This window comes from Salvelinus sp. IW2-2015, unplaced genomic scaffold (genome assembly GCF_002910315.2).
Source record: "Salvelinus sp. IW2-2015 unplaced genomic scaffold, ASM291031v2 Un_scaffold1677, whole genome shotgun sequence".
NCBI classification, from domain to species: Eukaryota; Metazoa; Chordata; class Actinopteri; order Salmoniformes; family Salmonidae; genus Salvelinus; species Salvelinus sp. IW2-2015.
The window spans coordinates 131836-139466 of NW_019943079.1; positions in this window are offsets into that span (position 1 = coordinate 131836).

Consider the following 7631-nt stretch of genomic DNA (forward strand, 5'->3'; position numbering starts at 1 on the left):
ATGTAGGTTCCTTTTTGCTAATTGTTTTCTTCGAGTAGTTCCTTTTTGCTAATTGTTTCTTCGAGTAGGTTTCCTTTTTCTAATTGTTTTCTTCCAGGTAGGTTCCTTTTTGCTAATTGTTTCTTCGAGGTAGGTTCCTTTTGCTAATGTTTCTTCGAGTGAGGTTTCCTTTTGCTAATTGTTTTTCGAGGTAGGTTTCCTTTTTGCTAATGGGAAACCTACCTCGAAGAAAACAATTAGCAAAAAGGAAACCTACCTCGAAGAAAACAATTAGCAAAAAGGAAACCTACCTCGAAGAAAACAATTAAAAACATCTAAATGCATCCGATCATATGACTGATACTAATCAAATTGGGTAGATACTGGACAGATACTAATCACATTGAATGTTATTAAATGTATTATATTTAAGGTATTTTAATTCTGTAATGTTTTCATGATATATGCTAGTAGTGTCTTTAATGTAAAATGTAATTGCTGGTAATTGTTAGATATGTGTTGACTCCCAGGAAGATTAGCTGATGTTATGGTGTCAGCTAATGGGGATCCCAGCCTAGTCAACTGTTTTCTAAGACAGAGGATTCATTGGACAGGTTATGGGTATGTACCTGTGAAAGTGGTCAGTCTAGGCTGCAGAGTCTGTCCTAATGGCTTTAATCCTCATCCCTCTCCTCTCTTCGCTATCTCCTATAACTCAATCTCCCTCTCCCCTCCTTCCTCCCCTCTTCCTCTCCCCTTTTCCTCTCCCCTCTCCTCCTCTCCTCCTCTTTCCTTCCCTCCCTCTCTTCTCCCCCTCCTCTCTCTCTCCCTCTCTCCTCTCTCCCCTCTTCCTCTTCCCCTCTTCCCCCTCTCTCTCTCTCTCTCTCCTCTCCAAATGAGGCCCAGGCAGGATCACCAGAGAGGATGTGGGTGTGTTGATCACCAGGATTGCATTAGGGCTGTCTGAAATGTCTGTCCATGCTCGACTGCTCTGTCACATTGTACTCTGTGCTCAATGGGCCAGAAGAAGAGGCTCTATGAATTGTTCCATTAGCCCAGTTTGGGTTAAATGAACCTGGCCAAACTGCTTCAAACTGCTTTCCAGCCAAATTGCCTACAACACACACACACACGACACCATTAGTTTGATGTCAGAACTCTGCAATCAGTGGTACCCGTCAAATGGTAGCCTATTCCTATATAGTACATAACTAACCGTATTGGCCCTGATCAAAAGTAGGGCACTATATAGAGAATAGTGTTGCCGCTTGACACAAGGAGGCTTCATAATTGTTCACTGGGCGGCGGTTCTCGTGTTTGTTGTGTCTTCATATAACAATTTAGAATTGTGCGATGTCACGAATGGGCTACTAATCTCCACTTAGATTGTTTAGGACAGAAATTTCTCGGATGATAAAGAGCTAGACACATCACCCATGTCAGTACTCCAGCTCGAAGGTTGGACGAGTGGCATAGAACTGTGAGACCCTGTCTCAGTTCCGCACGCACAAAACACCGCAAGCATGAGGTCAAAGAATTGCCCGCGTAGACCTCCAAGAAAGGATCGTCGTCCGAGGCCCAGATCTGGGGAAGGGTGAACAAAACATTTCTGACCAGCATTGAAGGTCCAAGAGACAGTGGCCTCCATCATTCTCTAATGGAAGATAGTTTGGGAACCACCAAGACCCTTCTAGAGCTGCCGCTGCAAAACTGAGCAATCGGGGGACAGGGAGGGCCTTGTGTGGGAGGTACAAGATCCTAATGTCAATCTGACAGAGCTCCGAGTTCCCTTCTGTGGAGATGAGGAGAACCTTCCAGAAGGCAAACCTCTCTGCAGCACTCACACCAATCAGTGCGCGCTTTATGGTTTGAGTGGCCAGAACAGAGAAGCCACTTCCCTCAGTAAAAGGCAACATGACAGCCCCTTAGAGATTTGTCAGAAAGGCAACTAAAGACTCTCAGACCATGGAGGAAACAAGACTGGTCATCAACGCCATCGTCTGATGAAGACGCACAGACTTCGGGACAACTCTCTTGGCCTGAATCGGACCCAGGGAGTCACGGGGCGGAGGAGAGCCTGGCACTATCCCTACGGTGAAGTCATGGTGGTGCGCAGCATCAAAATTGCTGTGGGGATGTTTTGGTCAGTGGCAGGAGACTGGGAGACTAGTCCCACAGATACCGACGCAGCAAACAAGCACTCATGAACTAGAGCAAGCACAGAGGAGATCCTTAATCGAAAATCTACTCCAGAGCGCTCAGGACCTCAGACTAGGGCGAAGTTTCACTTCCCAACAGGACCACAAAGACACAACACACACACACTAAGCAACATTTTCGACAAGCACAAAAGCACAGGAATCGACAGACACATCACCACAGGCAGAACCCACACGTCCTCTGCAATGCTCACACTCTCTCAGCACGACATCGAGCGCAAGACCACCACAACGAGCACGCATACTTGGAACCGATCGAAATTCTAGTGGACAGATCTGAAAAATACAGCCATATCGAACGCAAACCTCATCCCTAGTCCCCACGAAACATTGACAGAGCCATTAAGGAGAGGCAGTCAGGTAGGAATTAGATAGTGGAGATGAAAATAATACAAGAGACAGCATTGTACTCTTCCCTGATATAATGCACGTGATGTAGCACCACATGGTATACTCGTTTAAGACGTCATCATTTCCGTTTGACTTAAAGTAATGACCATTGAGGCTGTATAATGGTGGTCACTTGGAAGGCAAGCTTCAACCAAAGTACTATGAAGGTTTAATAGTCATATATATTATTATTTCTGGTAGATGTACACTCTTTAGAAATTATCGCCTGAAAATCTTTTCACCACACTGAGTTGTGCAGATTGTCTCTTAATGTGTAATTGGGTCGATCAGGGTACGAATTTGTATACTGAGAGGAAAAACTAGTTAATACTGTCAGGAAATAAGTTGTTCATGTAATCAGTTTACTACACAAAAAGTATCAAAGGATAATCCACATGGGGTGATAACTCCATCTTCCTCTCTGTCAGTATTATGTATGCGTTGGACAATCCCAACAATTCACTTTTTGCCCATACAGTAAATAGCCTAATTAAATTGTTGAGCAGGTTTAACAAAATTATATGTTGCATTTACGTCCGCCAAATAAACCAAACATAATACGTTAAAGTTAATAGAATTTAGCCAGTTTGCTGCAGTGAAACTATCCATGTCTTTAGACTTTCTTTAAATCAAATCAAATGTTATTTGTTCACATGCGCCGAATGACAACAGGTGTAGACCTTACAGTGACATGCCTTATTTACAAGCCTTAACCAAACAATGCAGTTTTAAGAAAAATACCACCCCCACAAGGAAAAAAATAAAAGTTACAAATATATTAAAGAGCAGCGTAAAATATACAATAGCGAGGCCTGCATACTGTATTGTGGGTACCGGTTTACGAGTCAATGTGCGGGGGGCACCTGGGTATCGAGGTAATTGAGGTAGTTGGTACATGTAGGGTAGAGTTTAATTAAAATTACTAACTGCATAGATAATAACAGAGGTAGTCAGCGTAAAAGAAGGGTGGCAATGCAAATAGCAGAGAGAACAGTTAATGACTAGGCGTGACTGGAGTCTTTGGACACATTTTTAGGGCTTCCTCTTTGACACCGGCCTGGTTATAGAGGTCTGGCATGGCAGAAAGCTTGGTCCAATCAAATCAAATCAAATCAAATGTTATTTGTCAATGAACATGGTTAGCATACTGTTATGTGAGTGTAGCAAACTGCTTGTGCTTCTAGTTCCGACCATGCAGTAATCTCGAACAGGTCAATCTAACCTAACAATTTACACCAACTACCTTATACACACAAGTGTAAGGAATGAATAAGAATATGTACATAAAAAATATATGAATGAGCATGGCTGAACGGCAATAGGCAAGATGCAGTAGATGGTTTATAGAGTAATAGTATATACATATGAGATGAGTAATGTAGGGTATGTAAACATTTATATAAAGTGGCATTGTCTTTAAAGTGGCTAGTGATAACCTTTATTACATACATTTTTTCATTAATTAAAGTGGCTAGAGATGAAGTCAGTAAATGTTGACAGCAGCCACTCAATTGTTAGTGATGGCTGTTTAACAGTCTGATGGCCTTGAGATAAGAAGCTGTTTTTCAGGTCTCTCGTCCCCGCTTTGATTGCACCTGTACTGACCTCCGCTTTCTGGATGATAGATGTGCGTGACAGGCAGTGGCTCGGGTGGTAGTTGTCATTGATGATTTTTTGGGCCTTCCTGTGACTATTGGGTGGTGTAACGGTTGTCCTGGAGGGGCCGGTTAGTTTGCCCGGTGGATGCCGTTGTGCAGACCTCACTACCCCTCTGGAGAGCCTTCCGGTTGTGGGCGGAGAGTTTTGCCCGTACCAGGCAATGATACCAACCCGCAGGATGCTCTCGTTGTGCACTCTGTACAAGTTTGTAGCTGTTGTTTGGTGACAAGCCGAATTTCTTCAGCTCCTGGGGTTGAGAGGGTGCTGTGCGCCTTCTCACCACGCTGTCTTGTGTGGGTGGACCATTTTCAGTTTGTCAGTGACTGTGTATGCCGTAGGAACTTTCCACCTTCCTCCAGCTACTGTCCCAGTCGATGTGGGATTGGGGGGCCTGCTCGCTCCTGCTGCTTTCTGAAGTTCCATGATCATCTTCCTTTGTTTTGTTGACATTTGAGCTGTGAGGTTATTTTCCCTGACACGCAACACTCCGAGGCCCTCACCTCCTCCCTGTAAGGTCCGTCTCGTTGTTGTTGGAAATCAAGAGGGCCACATGTGGTTCCTGTTTCCCAAGCAAATTGTTGAAGGTAACTGAGCTAAATGATATGTACTGGCTGTGCTCTCCTACCATTCTGTAGTTTGCCCTTAAGTTCGGAGACTGAGAGGTGCCATACCAGGCAGTTGATGAAACCAGTCAGGATGCTCTCGATTGGTGCAGTTTGTAGAAGCCTTTTTGAGATCTTTTGAGGACCCATGCAAAACTTTTCAGTCTCTTGAGGTTTTTGTCATCGCCCTCTTCACACTGTCTTGGTGGTGCTTGGACCATGTTAGTTTTGTTGGTGAATGTGATGCTAAGGAACTTGAAGCTTTCACTACTCCACTACAGCCCCGTCGATGACATGGAGCGGGTGCTCGGTCCTCCTTTTCCTGTAGTCCACAATTCATACATCGTCCACGGAAGGCACCCGATCTCTTTCTGCGAAACCTCCGTCTCTTTCTCCTGAGAATGACGGGGGTGAGGCCTGTTTCGGTTGTGGTCTGGAGTCAATCTCTCCGTCCGCCTCATTAACCTTTCTAGGTGTAGGGGGCAGGTGTTTAGCACGCCCGGATGAAAAGCGTGCCAAAGTAAACTGAGATAGTTGATATGCAGTGGTAGTATTGGATAGGAAAACACTCTAAAGTTTTCCAAAAACCTGTTAAATAATGTCTGACGTATAACAGCACTGGATATGGCAGAGGCGAAAACCTGAAGGAGAATCCATCCAGGAAGTGGCATTCTTTTGAATTGCGTGTTTTTCGCATTGAAAGCCTATCCACCAATATAAATGGATGGGACGTAGATTCGCAGTTCCTATGTCTTCCAGTAGATGTCAAGAGTCTTTAAGCATTGTTCAGGCTTTCATTCTGAAAAATGAGTAAGAATGAGACGATTTTCTGAGTTGGTCGTTGAATGAACAAGAGCTTTTTGGAGCGCGACGACGGGGCGTGCGACGCGGAGCACGCCCCCGTTAAATTTTTTTCTTTGTATTGAAATACGGCATTGTCCAGGTTGAAATATTATTTGATTATAAGACATAGACACCTGATTGATTTAATTTAAAAACATTGTTTTAGAACATGTTTCGACGAACTTTACCAGTACTTTATTTGGAATCTATTCGTCTGCCTGTTGTGGACGCACATTGAGTCCAGTGGATTACTGAACAAAACGCACCAACAGACTGAGTTGTTTGTTGGATATAAAGAGGTACTTTACCGAACAAACAAACTTCATTGTGTAACATGGAGTCTTGTGAGTGGCAAACATATGAAGGATCATAAAAGGTAAGTGGTTAATTTGATTGATATTTTCCAAACTTTTGTGACTTTAATCTACTTGCTGGAAAATGTTTGTATGCTTTTTGTAAGCAGGGCGCTGTCCTCAGAATAGATCGCATGGTATGCTTTCGCCGTAAGCCTTTTTGAAATCTGACACACGCGGCTGATTACAGGAAGTTCCATCTTTTAGCCGATGTTATAACAGACTTTTGTATATTTTATGAACTGTTTATTATGGGTATTTTCTGTATGTTTTGAATTTTGGCACTGCTGGCAATTTTCACGGATGTTTGGCCCAGGTGGGACTCTAGCGTCGCACCCTACCCTCTAGAGATGCGACTTTTTAAATTTAAATTATTCGTCCAGTTCAAGGTGAGTAATTCGCTGTTCTGATATCCAGCAAGCTTATTTTCGGTCATAAGAGACGGTAGCAACATTAATGTACAAATATGTTACAAAGCAATGCGAAAAACAAACAAAATAGCAAGGTTGGTGAACGAGCTCCATAAAATGGGAGCCCTCCCCTGGTTGGCGTTTGTCAATCAACACTATTCAATATAACTATACAGTAAATACATAGCATACAGGTTAAGGCTGTCTTACCAACTAATGTAGGCTAACAGTAATTTATTAACTTAATGAGTATACAATCCATTGCCTACTGTCGCCTAACTATAAATATATTCTTACGTAATCATAGAAAGCGTGCATGATCGGAGAATAGCATGCAAAGATCACAGGTCTGTGGAGATCTTCACATTGCTATAAAATAATCTGGGCAGAATCTCACACAGCAATATCACTTACACTGTGTACTTTTGTATAAACTACAAATATCTGACATTGTATTCCTTTAAATGGGTTGAAAGCGCAGTGATAACACATTTACAGTGGGGAGAACAAGTATTTGATCACTGCCGTTTTGCAGTGTTTTTCCTACTTACAAAGCATGTAAGAGGTCCTGTAATTTTTTATCATAGGTACATTTCAACTTGTGAGAGACAGATCTAAAACAAAAATCAGGCAAAATCACATTGTAATGACTTTTTAAGTAATTATTTGCATTTATTGCATGACATAAGTATTTGATACTGCAGAAAAGCAGAAACTTAATTTTTGGTACAGAACGCTTGTTTGGCAATTACAGAGATCCATACGTTTCCTGTAGTTCTTGACAGGTTTGCACACACTGCAGCAGTGATTTTGGCCACTCCTCCATACCGACCCTTCTCCAATCCTTCAGGTTTTCGGGGCTTCGCTGGGCAATACGGACTTTTTCAGCTCCTCCTCAAAAGATGTCAATTGGGTTCATGGTCTGGAGACTGGCTAGGCCAACTCCAGGACCCTTGAATATGCTTCTTACGGAGCACTCCTTAGTTGGCCTGGCGTGTGTGTTTCGGGTCATTGTCCAATCGCTGGAAGACCCCTGCCATGACCATGCTTCATGCTCCTTACTGAGGGAATGAGGGTTTGTTGGCCAAGATCTCGCGATACATGGCCCATCCATATCCTCTGCCCTCAATACGGTGCATGTCCGTCCTGTGGTCCGCCTGTTTGCGAAAGCATGTC